Source organism: Typopeltis vanoorti, chromosome 4 (assembly GCF_054136105.1).
Source record: "Typopeltis vanoorti isolate ZY-2024b chromosome 4, IOZ_Tvanoo_1.0, whole genome shotgun sequence".
NCBI classification, from domain to species: domain Eukaryota; kingdom Metazoa; phylum Arthropoda; class Arachnida; order Uropygi; family Thelyphonidae; genus Typopeltis; species Typopeltis vanoorti.
The window spans coordinates 30494077-30513888 of NC_143552.1; the positions used below are offsets into that span (position 1 = coordinate 30494077).

General features: G+C 36.8%; 1 protein-coding gene across 1 annotated transcript in view; it reads left to right on the forward strand.

Moving 5' to 3' along the window:
- LOC150107192 (uncharacterized) overlaps positions 1 to 19812 on the forward strand; it is a 177089-nt gene that overhangs the window by 112490 nt on the left and 44787 nt on the right. The window lies entirely within an intron of this gene.

A 19812-nucleotide genomic window follows, 5' to 3' on the forward strand; every position in this document is an offset into this window, starting at 1 on the left:
ATGGTTCCATGGTTGTGGGGGGGGGAGAAGCCTCTTGTCATTAGATTTTAATGGGCACCAGTTGTTATTTTTTTAAATAATAGGCATGATGGAGAGAAAGGGGATTGTTTCAAAAAGTGGCATTAGAGGGAATCAAGATGTAATGGAAATGCTTGTAAGGGTGCATGAATGGATGGATGAATATGGCTGATGCTATTCTAACAGTTTGAGATGAAAGTGGAATTATAAAGTCGTTGTTAATAAATATTGGTAATGGAAGTTGCTAATGATCATTGAATTGCTACGGCTGTCGCTCTACTTGCCATACCTCACTCCAAATCCCAGGCAAGTTGCATGTATTCTCAACATATTTATCTGGATTGGTAAATTGAGCTGTCTTTTCTACTAATGCTTAGAATGGTTTATTCAACTTCAGTGTAAAAAAAAAAATTCCTCATAGAATACAAGTTTAATGAAAGAAATTGATGGTACAAGTGGTAAAAAACCTCACTTTCAGATTGTTCCAGCATTTCATTCAAGTTATGGTAATATCCTTCAGGGAAAACGACCAGTAAACTAATTCTACATGATCAAAAGTCTTGCTAAGGTTCATTGAAGATTTAGTGTGTAAAGGTGTCTAATATTGGTTTGGCTTCAGGAAGTAGTCTTCTCAAGTGCTGGCAGAAGAGTGTCTCACATGGTTGCTAGCTTTAAGCATCTGTGGTACCATTTATTATTATTGATAATTAAGGTGTCTGCGGAGAGAAAACTAGAAAAGAACAATTCTTATCCTTTCTAAACACTTGCAGTAGTTTCAGTACTGGAAACTCATGTATCTGAGCAGATACATGGGTTTTCAGTACTGCCCACTATCAATCTGCAGAGCAGTATGTTAGCAAGATTTTTCTTCCTTTATGAAAAGTATGTGTTAATTTTCTGCTGTTTTCAATTTCTTTTTTAGTTAAAAAAACTTTGTATTCCACATATATATATATTACTAAAAAAGGAATTAAAAACATTAGAAACCACTTTTTAACAAATTAGTGCAACTTGCAGAGATTAATAAAGACCTATTACTGTTAATCTCCTTCATACACACACCATCTAATATTATAATCTCATCATGTTATAATCTCATCTTGGGTGTTTCAGAAGAATCCTAAAAATTGCAGCCTAAACATACCACTTGAACATATTGTCATATTACAATCTGATACTTCTCTCATTTCCTTATTTCCCCCCCCCCCCCCCACACACACACACTTCTCTACACTTACTCAGGTGATACAGTAGTCAAAGTTCCATATAGTTAGTTCTATTGTAATTCTTTGCTGTTAGAGTGAAGTAAATTATTTATTAATTGGTGTGAAGAGGGTAATCTTGATTGGCAGCCAATATAAAGTAGAGAGGTGTGGGCTAATATCAGAATGGGGAACTGGACAATGAGACTTATTTGTGCTTATGGTCCCACAGATAGTTCTACTAAGGAAAAAGGGAAGGAATTTTTTGAGCCATTAGAGAAGGCAGCTGACACAATGAAAAAGGAAAAGTTGAGTCTTATTAGAGATCTAAACAGCAGAGTAGAAAATGATTACCAGACATATAAGAATGTTTTGAGAAAATTTGGAGAAAAGAGCAAAGCTAATAACGGTATCTGCTAGATTTCTGCTCAGGACATGGACTAGTTATTACTACATGTTATTACACCATGTTCCAATATAAAAATGTACACAAATTCACATTGAGAAAAGATACAAGGAATCAGAAAAGTCTCATTGACTATGTTATTGTCAGCAGTGATGCTTTTCCACTGGTTCAGGACACAAGAGGATGCAGAGGATTTGAAATAAGAAGTGATCACCATTTAATATTGAGCAGGATAAAATTGAACTTCATATTGAAAAGAAAGGTGTGTAAGAAAATTTTGAAACCAATCAAAATTGAACAGCTATCAGATTTGAACTGTCGAATCAAATACACAAACATTATTCAAGAAAAACCGAAAGAGTTTGAAAACAAGAAACAAACCTTGAAGATACAGTGGCAAACTCTAAAGAAAACTTTGAGTCAGCCAGAGAAGTGTGTGGTGAGGTAATCTGCAGAGATAGAAAAATTGGAACTCTATGGTGGACTTAGGAAGTTAAAGAGGCAATCAAGGAAAAGAAAAAAGCATATTGACAGTTTCTGATAAGCAAGTCATTTGTGCTTCTTGGGGAATACAAAGAAAAATGTGAGATAGCAGAGCATTGTGTAAAATTAGCTAAACAAAAGTTATGGAAGGACTTTGGTAAGAACATAGAAAATAAATACAGTAAACTCTCGATTTAACGGACCCTGGTTCAGTGGACTTCAGATTTAACAGACATAATTTGACAAATAAATACAGATAATGAAATAATTAATAAAAAAATAATACGATGGTTAATTGGAAGCGATTGGCAGTGTTTATAAATTGTATCTTTGGATACATTCATGTATATTCGTGATATATTGTGTGTACTCATGCTATGCTTTGGTTTGGTAGCATAGCATTGCTAGCGCAAAACATATGGTGTTTATGCTGTTGCTGGAGTAATTTTTAGTTAAACTGTTATTAATCATTATTAATATCAGTTCTGGGGTTAAAAGAAAATGAGTAAACTTGAGGTTAGCACAGAAACTTGGGTAAGTTGGAAAGTGGTGCATCTGCTGCTCATGTTTGTGAACTTTATGGGGTGAAAAAAGCAAACAGTTTCAGACATATGCAAAAATAAAGACAAATTTACTCACTTTTTGCTAAAATAAATTGTTTAGAGCTCCAAAAGTGCTTTCACTGTTGCAGATATGAAACGTGAAGTTTCCAAGCATAAGGATTTAGAATGAGGAGTTTACAAGTGGTTCGTTCAACAGCGGTCTAGTGACATTATTATTCTTGGTGTATTATTCTTTGCCACTTTCATAAACGCCATGGCATTACAAACAGGCAAATGTGGTGAAGCACTGAGTGCCAATATTGAACAAGTCGAGCCTTCAGAAAATACATCAATGAGGTCATTGAATCTGAGGGTCTTATTTTGTCTCAAGTTTACAATGCAAACGAGACCAGCCTGTTCTCTCATGCTGTTCCTGAAAATACCCTCGTGAAGAAACATGAGATTAGCATGCCTGGCGGTAAATTAAACAAGCAGTGCATATCAGCCTTACTTTGTGCTAATGCTGATGGTAGTTGGAAGAGCACGAAAGCCTTGCGTTTGAAGAATGTTATGAAATAGTTGCCTGTCATCTATTCCAGCTCAAGGAATGCCTGGTTTACAAGTGACATTTTTTCTGACTGGATTTTCAATCACTTTATACCTGAATTGCAAAACTACCAAGAAGAGGTCCTGAAAATCTCTCCTGAAGATGTAAAAGCTATTTTACTTCTTGATAATGCATCAGCCCTTCCTAATGCTGAGAAGTTGGTTAGTAGGAATGGAAGAATAAAATGTATTTTCCTTCCTCTGAACACCACTTCTATAATACAGCCTATATAGACCAGGGAGTCATCACTGCCTGCAAGAGGTTGTATAAGAAGAAGTTTCTTGAAGAGGTTATGGTTGTCTTGGAGAACAAAAGCGATCCTAAAAAGAAACAAGAGGAGCCAGGACACTTCAAAATTTTCACACATACAACATCAAATGTGCCATCTTTAATTTTGATGCTGCTTGGAAGGAGATAAACATTGGCTAATGGCTGGATCAAGTTATTGAACGGGAGTGAACCAGAATACGATTTCAGAGGTTTTGTTTCATGGAAACCTCTGATTTCCATGAAACTTTGATGTGAGCTGGTGATAATGTCAGTGAGAATGACATTGAACAATGGCTAGACATCGACGAGGGCGACCCAGGCTACCAAATCCTCAGTCAAGAAGAGATTGCTGAAGATGTTCTACTGGGCAATCAGGAATTTGATAACGAGGAAGAAGAAGAAGTGGCTCCAGCTGGTCTGAAACTATCAGTGGTTAGAGAACACATGGATGACATCATCTCGTTCATAGTTGCATCTTCATATCCAGAGGTGATTGCTTCTTGCAAACATTTTTGGCAATTTTGATCGTTAATTATTAAGAAACAGTATAAAAGTGGAAAGCGATTGAAACTTGGTGCTTTTTGAAGGCCAATTCTCAGTAAAATGATATTTACATAAAAATGTTTTCATTAAAATATATTAATACTGTACCACTAAAAGTGTTTTATTTTCAACACTATTTCTAAGATTTGCGATTTTACTGACAACCCTTAGCCCCTAATAGTTCATTAAATCGAGAGTTGACTGTATCAGGAAAGTGGTAAAATATTCTGGAGTCTATTGTGAAAAAGCCTAGAAATGAAAGAAAGAGTACTCTAAAAAGAATTAGAGATGATAAAGGGGACATAAAAATTGAAGATAAAGATATTCTTGATGTATGGAGTAATTATTTTGAAAGATTGCTAAATGAAAAAAGCATTGACAACATGGTGGTAGAAAACACTCAACAGGAATGCCATCTAGAATATATATCTGTTCTTGAAATAGAAAAAGCTATCACAAATCGGAAATGTGGAAAGGCAGTTGGAGTAGATGATATCTGACCAGAAATACTAAGGAGGTATAAAAGTTTTACAGTGGCTACACTGCATAATACAGAAGGTCTAGTCAGAGGTCGAATTCCAGATGATTGGAGTAGAGTGCTCATAGTACCATCTATAAAAAAGGGGAATAAAGCTTAATGTGAGAATTACAGAGGAATTTCTCTACTGAGTGCTTCTGGTAAGATTTTGCAAATATTCTTGAGAAACAGCTAAAAAATTTTTGGAGGAGACGCTTGGAAAAGAATAAGCTGGGTTCAGGCCAAACAGGTTGTCGCAATCAGATTTTCACTTTAAGACTAATAGTTGAGAAATCATGGGAATATAACAAGGATCTGTATTTAAATTTTGTAATCTGGAAAAGTCATAATAAGGTGCCAAGAAGAAAGCTGTTCAAAATGCTCCAGTTATATGGTGTAAATGGGACATTATATCAAGTAATATATACTCTTTATTTGAGATACTAATCAGCAGTTAGAATTGAAGGAAGATGGTTCAATGTTAAGTCAGGTGTGCAACAAGGGTGTACATTATCTCCACTGTTATTCATCATCTATATGGATTACATTATTAACGTCTCAAAATTAGAGATGTTAATCTCAGTTCTTTACTACTTTATACAGATGATGTTATACTCCTAAATAAATCCATGACAAGTCTGCAAGTGAATTGGCAGCCATCAAGGTAGTAGGAGATGTTTTAGTAAGTTTCGGTGCATCTTTTTTTTTTTTTTTTTCAAAGAAGGTCTCAAGTGTCATCTGCTTCGTTGAATTTTGCTTCTTTTCATTTAAAATAGCTCGATAGCAAGAAGCAGAAGCATTATTCATTTTGTAGGAAAATTTACTAAATCGTTCAAAGTTTGAATCTTGTGATTCAAAGATTGCTTGAGCTTTTTCGAGAAGTTTAAATGCTTCTTCTTGGCCTTTTAAAGTGAAAAACCGAATTGGAGCTTCATATTCATTTGTCTTTTTCTTCATCGTTTCTTTCTTGTTCCTCTAATTCAAGGAGATCATTGGGTGAGAATTCCATAGTGTGAGATTGAAGCAGCTCATTAACATCACCTTCCGAAACTTCCATTTGCAGCTTAGCCATACCTAAGATCGCTTGAGTTTCAGAATTCACAATCTTTGTTGGGTCTTCAAAGTCTTTGAAATTATCATTAAACTGAGGACAGAGTTTATGCCATAGTCCTTTCATAGTTTTTTCAGAAATTTTATGCCATGTGTTCTGCATTACCCAAATTGCAGCTAAAATGTTGAATCTCTTCCAAAACTCTTTGATAGAAAAGTCTCCATCTTTATAAGTTGCTTCTGTTAGCATTTCAAAAGTCTCTTTGAGATAATGTGCTTTAAACATAGCAATCACTCCCTGATCCATTGGTTGTAAAAGAGAAGTTGTATTTGGAGGTAAAAAGACTATTTTTATATTAGGACAAATGTAAGCTACTGATGAGGAATGGTTAGATGCATTGTGTAAAATTTGTCTTTATATTATTAATACTTGTTGTTATTAATTACTTTAACTAATTCTTGCTCGGTTGCGCCCTTGTCAGATTCGCTGTTGTTCCCTTCGCGACTTCATTTTAATACTCTCTTATTTGAATTTTCTATCTTTGAGGTTCTTTAACATGCTGTGTCTTTTCATTCTTAAGTAACTTACTATAAATTCAGTTTACACTAATTTTGATGCAGTCTTATAGCTCGGTCTAGGCCATGAACCAGTCCAATCGGTAGTGCACGTATATCAGCACATCAAGGGTCTGCCATGGCTTATCGCCAATTCCTTTGTTCTGCACTGGTGCTAATTCCCTTTCAGACTTAGAGAAATTTATTTTTAGCTGTGCCAATCTATGTCTTAGATAGTTGAACAATGTTTATCTTAACCGGAACTATTAATTACTTAGATCATCTAAAATATCAAGATTTGCTTTGCAGTCGTAGCCTTCTACTTTTATTCTCTCCCTGCCTTGGTTCTACTTTTATGAGCAGTTCAATAGAAAGAAAATCAGACAAGTCAATAAATTAACATAACAAAAACATTTAATCATCAATTTCACGAAAGTATACAGATATGAATCATTTCAAGCATATTATTATTATATCAATATTAAGGCTCTAGAGTACTCTGTTAATTACTTTAAATTTTTTACACATTCTCTAAGACATTAATTAAGGATTACAGTTCAGTTACAGGGCAATCTTATACTCCGCCAACAGCATTTCTGGAAGAGATTTGCACTCGACACGGTAAAAATATCTCTAAAGCAATTCTACACAGGCTCTTCAGCTTAAAGCTGAAACTTTCTCTAATTTCTTGAGTGAAAACACTAAAGTCCTTTCACTATTCAGCCTTAGCAATTTGGGAGTCCATCACACTAACAACACATGATTCTCTCAGTACATTTATAAAACATATCAAAAGTCTACTTTACCCAGGCATGAAGAGATACTTGGCCTTCTACACGTGCGTCCAGGCAGCACATCCTTGATCTCGTCCTAATTCTTATGAGAGTTCATCTACACAAATCTGCAATGGTCTCGGGTAGGGCATGTCTTCATGGAAGCGACAGTGTAGGTTTGCCGCTCTCAGGTCAATCAGCTCTGCATGGCATTCTATTCTCCGATGGGTTCCTTGCTGGATCTGGAACTTTGCTCTGCTTGGCTACAGGTTGACCACTCCATTGAAGAAAAGGACCAAGAGAACTCTGTAGGTGCCGCAACCGATTTTATATTGCACGCCCTATGGTTTTCTTCCTACGTCACTCTTTTTCTTCATTGCGCATGGCACTTACTTCTCCCTGGCAACTAGTGCCTTACCGTACTCTGGTGAGCTTCCTGGAGAAACTCACGTGCTACTCTGCCTTGCTCGTGTTTTGGTTCAGGCCATTTTCTTTTATAAGCCGATTACTTCGTTCTCCCTCTCGTACACAATTATTTATAGAAAGGCACACAGTTATCACATTAGGAGATTTACAAGAATTATCTACAATTAAACGACTCGAAACAGTATGTACAAAAAAAAAAGGAATTATGAAAGCAGTAAATGCAGGTAAAAAGGATTATGCAAATTTTACTGTGCGTACGTGACAGCAGCGCCACCAATTCCACTTAAAAATGGATTGGGAACATTCAGGCAGTTATTCGAATGACTGACGAATCGTGCTCAATATGCGTCCTACCTTGCCTCAGCGTGCTTTACTTGTTAAGTTGTTTTACCTTAAACAGTGCAATGCCGTAGTGGCCCTTCGGGAATTTAGAAGGCTTCATGAGCAGTGTACAGGTCCTATGTCAGCTGTAGCACTGAGACTATGATTAAGAAATTTGAAGAAACTGGATCACTAGGAGTTAGACCTGGCAGAGGACAGAAAGCAGTGCAAGAAGAGACCGTAACAGACGTTGCTACTGCGGTGTTCGACAACACGGGGACCAGTACTGGTCCAAGCGCTCGTGCCATAGTTCGCAAACTTGATATGACTTATGGTACAGTCTGAAAAATCTTACAGAAAATGCTTCACTTCTATCCGTATAAGTTCATTCGTGTGCAAGCACTAACTACCGCAGATTATGATAAGCGCATGACCTTCGCGCTAACATTTCTTGCCCGAATGGAGGTCGACAGTGACTGGCCTTGGAGAATATTGTGGGGTGATGAAGCTCATTTTTATCTGAATGGGTCGGTCAACACTCACAACTGCAGAATTTGGGCATCTGAACATCCAGTTGGAATGAGTGACGCGGCTGTCGCTTACACCGTCGAAATGTTATTATTCCATTTTATCTGCTTTTAATGTGTAATTATCCGCTTGTTTTTGGCTCTGCCAGTACCAAAATTTCCCCTATCGGCGACTTTTGGTACTAAATCTTTTTTTCACAGAAATCATCTCCCCATGCCTTCAAAAGTCTTGATATAAAATTTGGTCTCATCCCGTTTATTGGTTTTAGCTACAGATGCCTCCAAAGAGGGAAAGTTATTTTATGACCACCCTGTAAAAAATCAGGTGTAATTGAAGAAAGCTACGAATGACACACTCACGTTGTCAAGGCTCGTGAGTGACTGAGGTTTGTTCTAACTGTTTATTACATCATTACATACTGCATAATTCCCCGTACATGCCTCTAATCACCTTTGCCGTGCACAATCTCATTTTCCTTTTCCCTCTTTTACCTTGCAGTGTCGAGGGTTTATTAATCATCGGATTTCAAACCGTTCACAGGATAAGGTGGTCAGCCCTATGCCCCGGTATATCCAATGTCTGTAGTGTTGAGTTCTCAAGGCTGGTTTATCTGCTTTGCAGATACCCCCCCCCCCCCCAGTTTATCCTATGGGGGGGAACCCTACTGTCCACGCACTAGACCGGCTAACTTGGCTATGGTTGAGGAAGATCCTTCAGCTCCTCATGTCACCGACGGGAATTGAATCTAGGACACTCCTTCCCCAGGCATATGGTTGTGAAGCGCACATCTACTAGGCTAACTGCGCGAACTGCCATGCACAATTTAAAATAAAAATTCCAATCCAAAAAATTTGTAAAGTGAAAACTACCTGTATTTGCATATTCGAGTCTGAAGTTCAGCTGTGAAAGCTGCTTGACTTTGATTCTTTTTTAAACTTTCTGACATGCTTTTCTTTTCAGTATGCTATTCAATGTCATCCTTCTGAAAACTAAATGGTGATCACTTCCAATTTTAGATCCTCTGTGTACGCTTGTATCCTGAACCAGCATGAAGATATCGCTATGAACAATAACATAGTCAGTGAGTCTTTTCTTATTTCTTGCATCTTCTCTCCATGTGAATTTGTATACATCTTTATGTTGGAACATGGTGTTAGTAATAACTAGTCATGTCCTGAACAGAAATTCAGCAGGTGTTTGCCATTATTATTAGCTTTGCTCTTTTACCGAAATTTTTCTGGAAACTTTTCTATATGTCTGGTAATTATTTCCTACTCTACTGTTTAACCACAACCACCAACTTTTCCTTTTTTTTTCTTTGTCTCAGCTTCTCTAATGCCATGAAAAATTTTGCCACTTCTTTTGTAGAACCTTCTGTGAGAGACTAGCATAAATGGCTTGTTGTCCAGTTCCTCATTCTGATATTTTTCCATATCACTTGATATCGATTGTCATTCAAGTTTATCCTCATGTGTAATGTTGAATACTATAGCTACTTCTTCTTTCCCTGATTGTTTTTGCCAAAATATAACATATTTGTTGCCTAGAAAAATGTTAACTGGTCTTGTTTTCTTTGTTTCAATAACACTTGTTATGTTGGTCTGGTACTTAACCAATTCTTCTGCTAGTTCCATCTGTTTTCCATTGCTGCTTCATATGTTGATGGTGCCAATTTTGAACTCTGCTGATGTTGAGTTGGGATTTGTTCCAGTATTCTGACTTTTTGCTACTCCTGATGGAAAAAAGTGGGGGTACTTGTTTAATCTGATGATGCTCCATCTGGATTGAAAGTCTATCATATTTTACCATCATGCTAATTTGGGTTAAGCCATTAAGAATACAGTTAGATCAACTAAATCCCTATATTACTATATTACATATATATGACAGCTGCTGCTGGTTCTCTAAGCTAAGTGGGGAAAATGATGGATTCCATTTCAGTGGAGGACTAAACACGAAAATACATGTAGAAAAGACAAGGCTGAAACACATTGTCTATGAGACTGTGGTTAAGGTGAGCCATTGAGAGAAGGATCATTAATCATTCAAACTGCCCTTCTCTGGACAGCATCAAGAATTTTTAGGGGGAATTTTTTGTATTGCTCCCAACATGAAAAGAGTATTCTGAGGCTGGCAGATCTGAGATGTGTATGGAATTAAAAGTGGGATGGATGAAAAGTGGCATCTTGAGCAGAAAAAGATATGTCAAGTTTTCAGAGGTTGATGATGCAATTGGTATGAAGTTATTATAAATTAAACAGTGATCGTCACATGTAAATAATACACACATACACACACACACACACACACAGGGTGGCCATAATTAAAGAGGGGTTCAGAGCCTTGTAGCGAAAAATGTATTGGATGAAATTCAACCAAACTCGGCATGGTTGGAACATGAGGGTTTTTATTTACGGAAAGAAAAAGAAGTACAAAATTCTGCCACTAGTAGACAATTGATGCTAGAATCGTGTAATATTTGCATAATCTGATTGTTTCTACTGATGAGCTGGTGGATATAAGGAAGACGAAATGGATTTGCATCATTCTGATAAGACTGAAGTGCCTGTGGATCTCACACTACTGGAATGTGCATTGCTAGTCAGGCTTTACTATCAATGATGCGGTAATGCTAATGCCATGCTTCCAGAATTCCAGCATTTGAAGGATAGGAGAAAAGGTACAGTGACAATAACAAATCTTAAAAAAAATGATTTTAGGATTTGAAAATAGCAGACCTTTAGCAGTGAGGATGAGGATGCAAATGGATTATTTCTCAACAAGTTAATGAAGTTGCAATTGCCATTGTGGAACACAAAATGAATAACACACAAGGGTCCAGCAATGCTCGTGCAATATCAAGACATCTGGACATGCATACTCAACTGTGTAGAAAATCCTGCATCAAATACTGAGGTTTATCTCTTAAAAGATCTCCTATGCTCAAGCTTTGCTTCATGTTGATGTAGAAACTAGGCCATTCTTAGCTCAAATGGAAGTGGATGATACTGGCTGTGGAAGATCTTGTCAAATTTATGTATGTCTACAATGGTGGAAGGCTGTTAATTTTAACAGCCTTGAAAGACAGAATAGTGCAGCATGTGAGGAAAATCAATGCAGGTCTGTTGCATTCTGCTGTAGAAAATGTCATTCACAGAATGCAGTTCTTAGAACATCTCAAAGGAGGACATATTGAACCACACCTGTAAGTTATACGAACATGAAAATTGATTTGTTGTGTCTTTTCTAGCTATTACTGTTTAATTAATCCCAAACCACATAGCACCAAAATTTTCCTGGTGCAGAATTTTGTACTGTTTTTTATCTTCTGCAAATAAAAAGCCCTTGTTCCATGTACTTACACCAAGTTTGGTTGAATTTCACCCAATACATTTTTTGCTACAGGGCTGTGAATACCTCCTCTTTAATTATGCCCCCCCCCCCCTATGTGTGTGTGTAGAATTTATTACTCCTATGCATTTCTTCCTTGTTACATGGACATTCATTGTCAGGGAAAATAAATTAAAAGATCAACTAACAATGTTGAAAACTGAGAGAAGGTATGGCATGCATTTACTACTCATGTCTCAGCCACAACAGCAGGATAAAGAGAACACACTATTTGATTTTAAAGGAAATGGTAGTTAGGTTTTGCATATATTTAAATATAGGGTTACACAAGCAAGTAAACAAATTATGAACAATTAATTGATATATGTAACACTATGCTGAATTGTGAAAACTAACCAGTTTCTGATAGTGTGTTCTCCTGTTAGGGATGACCCCAGAAACGATGGGGGGGGGTCATTCCTAACAGGGTGTTATATATAGTGGGTGATTTCGTTGAGGAGTAAACTCTAGCTTCCTATTTGAACTGACCGTGTTTGAAAAGTTACCAGAATAATTATCAGCCTGGTGTTCGGCTATCACGTATATACACTAAGGCCAGAAGCATCAGGAATACGATGAGTAGTTCTTAGTTTCCTTTAGTTGTACTGGAACCAAAAATGATTGACATTAGTAGACCTGGCTGACAGTAGAGGGATATCCTTACAGGTTGAGTGTGATGGGTTCAGTGTATTCAAGTGGGAGTGCAGATTAGAAAGGCAGGGCAGCAGGAAGTATTGCTAATGATTGCAGAGGAATTAAATCCAACCAGAGTAGAGATTTACAGTGGTGGTGGTAATATGAGCAGTACAGGAAATGGTTTTGACATGGTTTGGTGTGAGATCAGTTGAAGACTGAACTGCTTAAATTACAAGGAGGATTACCATTATGAGTGATTTTAACTATGAGATATACATTGGAGAGAATGAATGTAAGTCAAGAGAAAGAATTTATAGAATCACTAAAAGAACCACCTTAAGCAGCATGTGACAGGACATGCATTACAAGTAATAGCACATCTAGTAATAGTGTCTCAGAATCCGTATGCAAATGAGGTGACCATTCCAGTTAGTGAGATTGCAGTTTTGAATTTGAAGGTGACATTGCATGCAAGAATTCAGACTAAGAAAGGATATTTGTGGAACTATAAGGTAGATGATTATAATAAACTTGAAAAGGTAGCATGATGCAGTGCCTTGGCATGAAAAATTGCTTGATAGAGAAGCAGTGCATAGGAAGCTATATCTGAGTTCATCCTCAGAGGTAGAGAATAAATCACATGGGAATTAAATGGATGAATGCCACTTTAAATCAGAACTTCATAAATGTTGTAGATCTGATATCATTAGAAGAGTAATGATTAGGAGTAGTAAAATTGCAGTCCAGGAAATTGATGACCATGGTGAGAAAGGAAAAATGGACTGCGACTCTTCTAATGATATCAGATCTACAACATCTATGAAGTTCTGATTTAAAGTGGCATTCATCCATTTAATTCCCATGTGATTTATTCTCTACCTCTGAGGATGAAGTCAGATATAGCTTGGATTACAATATCAGATATGGATTGCAAAAAGAAGTTAATCAAGTAGGCCAAGATAAATTTGAAAGAATCTCATTGTAGTGCAGCAAGTAAAAGGAAGAATGACCATGGAATAATAACCTTACTGAATTTGGATGGTAGGAAAGCATCATATGCTTTAAAAATAGCTAAGTTAAGTTAACGATACAAAATTAATAACGGAAAAAACTCACGTACAAAGATTATTTAATAGTATAATTTTCGCCTGTGTGTCACAGGCATCTTCAGTACATTAAGCTCAAATTAAACAATAACTGACAATTCCAAAAAAGCGCCACCTAAGTAGCTGGTGTAAGATAACTAAAGATGTTTAATTTGAGCTTAATGTACTGAAGATGCCCGTGACACACGGGCGAAAATTATACTATTAAATAATCTTTGTACGTGAGTTTTTTCCGTTATTAATTTTGTATCGATATGTCTACTCTTGGTATACCTCTTTTAAAGCTAAGTTAAGTGTTCAGTTAGTAAGCATGTTATGGGTAAAATTTATGTAAGTTCCTGAGAAATGACTAATAAAAAATTGTTGGAATTAAAAATTGTGAAAAATAAGCTGGATTTTCATCCATGCCACAGAAGGATTTGAACTACAGCTTGTTGGTTGGAGAATAGTGACGTTATCCATTCAGACAACCTGCTTGTCTAAGCAGGTGTAAGAAGAGTTAATCTAAAAGGTGTCTAGTCACTTAAAAAAATTGGGAGAGTGAAATGCTAACAAAACAAGATTGTGTAAGAATAGCAGTGAAAGGACTGAGAAGACCAAGGTTTAGGTGAATTGATGTAGTTAGCATGGCCTCGGAAGACCAAAATGAAAAATTTTAACTTTTTGATTATTGATTCCTTGAATGCGCTGAAAAAATTGTATTCAATATATGCCATTTCTATATAATGCCACAGTACTTGATGTTTTAGAAAGTTTTTTTCACTTGTTTATTTATAAATTAAACTTGCCAAGAAATTATAGTATTGTTTAATCCTTTATCAGAGTGTAAGCAGAAGATCTTCATAACAAGGCTACTTCTTTATAGAGATCTCAATAAAGATTGAAACTTGTATAGGTTGTAGCTCTTCTTATAATGTATAGCATTATACCTGTCCAAAAGGACTTTGCATTATGGAGTACTAAAGGCAATTGATGTGAAGTAATTAGATTCTATATACGAGTAGCCTAGTCATGAAGATACTTTACATGTACTTTGCTTACACTTGGATAAAAGATTAAGCAAGTATATAATTCTTGATGTTTGGTCTCTATGTGCAACTAGTACTGAATTTTCTTCTCTACATTCTTGATATTCTCTGATGTGCATCTCTCCTTTGGTCAGCCAGTTTGTCCCACATGGCAAATTCCACATGAAATTGATTCTGCATATCCCTGGTTTTAAAAGGGATGCATTTAAGAGAGATTTTGGAGGGTGAAGGAGACTTGAAATCTTGCTTTTAATGGAGAGAATGGCACTTTTATTCTTTGTAGCATCTTTGAGATGTTGTCTGTGACAGATTGTATATAAGGCAGTGATACTGCTCTTGTTTTTATTCCTGTCTTTTGATGACATTTTTATAGGAAGACTCATTTACAGTGTTCTTTTCTATGTTTTTTATTTATTTTTTTATTATAATCATTTTGTGGAAGGATGAGATGTTTGAGGTCTTGGCTTTTTTCTGCACTGCTGAATATGTTATATGACTTGAAGAGTTTTTATAATACCTATTTTCTGTGACCTATTTATAATACCTATTTTATAATACCTATTTTCTGGGGTGCTTAAGGGTCAAAGCTGTATAACTGAGAGGAGACCTCCACATAGCCTTTAAAGGAATGCGGAGAACCGACCAGGGCTTCTGACCTAATGTCCAATCCTCACCTTCTCGTGGTGCACCCTGTTGGGTATCTACTTGGATACTGAACGGACGAGGATGGGCTGGCAATTTGGGATTTAGCCGACCAAATTGTATTCTTATTGGTTAAACCAAAATATAGAATGATGGTACAACATGACAAAATTTCATGCCGGCTGGGGCGTCGCCCGGTTAAACAAGGCCCCCGTTGTTTTCGCCAGGGAACCAGGGCGAACAGCGAAAAGTCAGCTACTGGAACAAATCTGAAAATAAACCCCAACTCAACATCACCAGAGTTAAAGATCGGTACTATCAACGTAAGAAGCCTGAATGGCAAAGAAATGGAGCTAGCTGAGGAATTAGATAAGTACCAGATCGACATAATAGGGGTGACTGAAACAAAAAAGACCAAAACTGGTGAGCTCTTTCTGAGCAATAAATACAAAATGTTATATTCAGGCAATGACAATCAAGGAAAAGAAGGAGTAGCCATAGTATTCAACACAAAATACGAGGCTAATCTTCTTGAATGGCAGGCAGTCTCAAGTAGAGTAATGTGGGCAAATATGAGAATGGGGAACTGGACAATGAGACTTATTTGTGCCTATGGTCCCACAGAAGGTTCTACTAAGGTAGAAGTGGAGGAATTTTTTGAGGCTTTAGAAAAAGCAACTGACACAATGAAAAATGAAAAGTTGGTCCTTGTTGGGGATCTGAATAGCAGAGTAGGAAATGATTGTCAGACATACAAAAATATTTTGGGAAAATTTGGAGAAAAGAGCAAAGCTAATAATAATGGCAAATATCTGTTGGATTTCTGCTCAGGACATGGACTGGTCATTACTAACACCATGTTCCAACATAAAAATGTGCACAAATTCACATGGAGAGAAGAGGCTAGGAATAAGAAAAGTCTCATTGACTATGTTATTGTTGATAGTGATGTTTTCTTCCTGGTGCAGGACACCAGAGTGTACAGAGGATTTGAAATTGGAAGTGATCACTATTTAGTCTTGAGCAGGATAAAATTGAATTTCATATTGAAAAGAATAACATGTAAGAAAGTTTTAAAGCGAATAAAAGTTGAGCAGCTCTCAGATGTGAACTGTAGACTAAAATACACAAAGATTATTGAAGAAAAAATGAAAGAGTTTGAGAACAGGAACCAAACCTTGGAGATTCAGTGGCAAACTCTGAAGAAAACATTGATTGATTCTGCCAGAGAGGCATGTGGTGAGGTTGTTTGTAAGGATAAAAAAATCAGAACTCCCTGGTGGACACAGGAAGTTAAAGAGGCAGTGAAGGAAAAGAAGAAAGCATACCAAAAGTTCCTGGCAAATAAGTCAGCTTTTGCTCTTAGAGAATATAGAGACAAATGCAAGAATGCTAAACACTGTGTAAAACTAACTAAACAAAAGTCATGGGAGGACTTTGGCAAGAATATAGAAAATAAATATCAAGAAGGTGGCAAAATATTCTGGAGGTTGTTGAAGAAACTTAAGAATGGAGGAAAGAGTGCTGTAAAAGGAATTAGAGATGATAAAGGTGACATGAAAACGGGAGAAAAATATATCCTTGAAGTATGGAGTAATTACTTTGAAAAACTGCTAAATGAAACAAGCAGTGATGACAGCACAGTGGTTAAAAACACTGACCAGGCATGCAGTCAGGAATACATATCCATACTTGAAGTAGAAAAAGCCATCAAAGGCTTGAAATGTGGAAAGGCAGCAGGAGTAGATGATATTCGACCTGAAATGCTGAAGTATGGTGGTATAAGAGTATTACAGTGGCTGCACTGCATAGTTCAGAAAGCCTGGACAGAGGGACGAATTCCCGATGATTGGAGTAGAGCTCTCATAGTACCCATATATAAAAAGGGAAATAAAACTGAATGTGAGAATTACAGAGGTATTTCTCTACTGAGTGTTCCTGGCAAGATCTATGCAAGTATACTTGAGAAACGGTTGAGAAGAATTATGGAAGAAAAGCTTGGTGAAGAACAAGCTGGATTCAGGCCAAATAGAGGCTGTCATGATCAGATCTTCACTTTACGACAAATAGTCGAGAAAGCATGGGAATATAACAAAGATCTGTATTTAAGTTTTGTCGATCTGGAAAAGGCATATGACAAGGTGCCAAGAGAGAAGCTATTCAATATGCTGCAGTTATATGGTGTGAATGGGGCATTATACCAAGCAATACTTAGTCTTTATTTGAGTTGTAAGTCAGCAGTCAGAATTGAAGGAAGTACAGGAAGATGGTTTAATGTTAAATCTGGTGTGAGACAAGGATGTACATTATCCCCTCTGTTATTCATTATCTATATGGATCACATTATGAAGGAAAGTGGTATTAAACATGATATCAAAATTGGAGATGTTAATGTCAGCTCTTTGCTTTATGCAGATGATGTTATACTTCTAAATAAATCTGCTACAAGTCTGCAAGATTCTCTGACTAAATTGAATAGCTGTTGTAATAGATATGGTATGAAGGTCAGCAATAAAAAGACAAAGACAATGAAAATAGGCAGAATCATTGAAAATGTCAACTGTGTTGTGAATGGAGAACCTGTGGAACAAGTAAAACATTTCAGCTATTTAGGCACGATTTTTACTGAAGATGGTAAATTAAATATAGAAATAGACAACAGAATCAGCAAAGCTTGTATGGTGGGAAGTCAATTGAATAAATTCATATGGAATAAGAGAGAAATTAGTCGGAACACTAAATTAGCTGTATACAAGACAGTGTTCAAACCAGTTTTAACTTATGGATCTGAGAGCTGGGTCAGAAGTAAAACACTTGAACAAAGACTAGAGACCACAGATATGAGAGTCCTGAGAAAGATTATAGGCGTGAACAGATGGCAACAATGGCAATATCATATTAAAAACGAGGATATTAGGAAAGAACTTGACATTGTCAGCATCCAGGAATGCGTTAGCAGAGCTAATCTCAGGTGGTATGGTCACTTAAATAGAATGGGCGAGGAAAGATTAGCAAAACAAGTGTTCTCTGCCAGGGTGGCAGCAAAACGACCCTGAGGAAGGCCAAGATATAGGTGGATTGATACGATACAAAGTGCTTTAGACGATAGAAATATAAGATCTGATAATGTTGGAGTCTTGACAAGTAACAGACTGATTTGGAGGAAAATTGTAGATAGGAAATTAATAATGATGTAATTTTTTTCATGTAGTACTATCATATCCTGTACACCCTTTGAGGGTACATGGCAGGAATTTGATGATGATGATGATTTTCTGTGACAGATGGAGACAATAAAGGAGACAAACTCACACACCTCAGTCTCATCCTTCCATAAAATTATTATGGTGGTGGGGAGGTTTGCATGAAAGTATCTTCCTTGTTGGCATTCTGGACTGAATACATCAGTTTATTTTGCTTGAAGACATCTAGGAGAGTGTCTAAAAAAAGGCAGCGATGTGATGTTTTTTAATTCAGTCCTAAACTTTATACGAAGATGAATGTTGTTAAGATGATGAAAATTTTTGTCTCCATAGCATAGCCAAAGTATTGGTTGTAACTTTGTAGTCTGTCAGAGCCTGTTTTTCAACCAGTCTATCAACTGGTTGTAAAGCAGAGAGATAGTGACAAGCCCATTAACACTAGCAGAAATAGTTTATCGCATTAACCTGTTTTGCCCTGTCAGGACAAATACTATAAGCAGGAAGAAGGCTAGCACTGGGTCAGTAGGTTAGTATCTCTGCTTTTAGTCCTGTTCTTGGAATACCTTGATAGGTTTGTCATACCCTGTAGCCCCCCCCAGGGTTAGAGTTTGAAAAAACAGGTCATGGAGGAATAAAAATAAATTCCGTGTGATGATACAGCATTCCCCCCTTTTTATGGAAGTTCACGGTACCATCTAGTTCCCCCCCCAAATTTTATCCGGGCTCAGGAACCAGCATACGCTGATGAATCAGACCTAAGGCTGGGTCAGTATTCCTGACTTTAATCCATGTGTGTGTGTCCTCAGACCGGTTTGCCTACTTGTAGGATGAAAAACACCAGATAAACTGGTGGAAAAAACCCTGCTGTCCACATCCAAGACTTGGCTATGGCTGAGAAAGATCCTTGAGCTCCTCACATCGTTGACGGGAATCAAACCTAGGACACTCCTTCCCCAGGCATATGGTTGCGAAGCGCAAAGCCACTAGGCTAACTGCGGTGACATGGAGGAATGAAAAGCTACAATAAAGCTTTGACTATGCTACATTTTCATCATATGACTTAGTTTGGTAGAACAGCTACAGGACTTTGCCAGTCACCTTAACAATATTCATCCCCATATAAAGTTTACCATTAAATCAGTAAACAGATACCTGCCTTTTTAGACACTCTTAGAAATTTGTGAACAGATAAACTCAGCTGTTCAGTCTATAGAAAGTTAATGTACATAGGAAAATACCTTCGTGTAGATTCCCACCACCACTATTACAGAAATAGATATTATAACCATCCTGCAAAAACAGGACATATAACATCAGAACTGAGGAGAGAGAACAATGGAGACAAGCTCACACACCTCAGTCTTATATAAAATTCCTTCCATAAAATTATTATAATTAAAAAAAAAAAAAAGTAGAGAACATCAGAAAAAAGGCCTCTTTAAAAAAATGACAGACATGAAAAACAAAAATGTAGAGGAGAAATATTTCTTTGTTATCAGGAAGTGATATCAGGAGTGCATAAAAACATTTGTTCATTGAATATGCTATGTGGAGCAAACAGGCCAG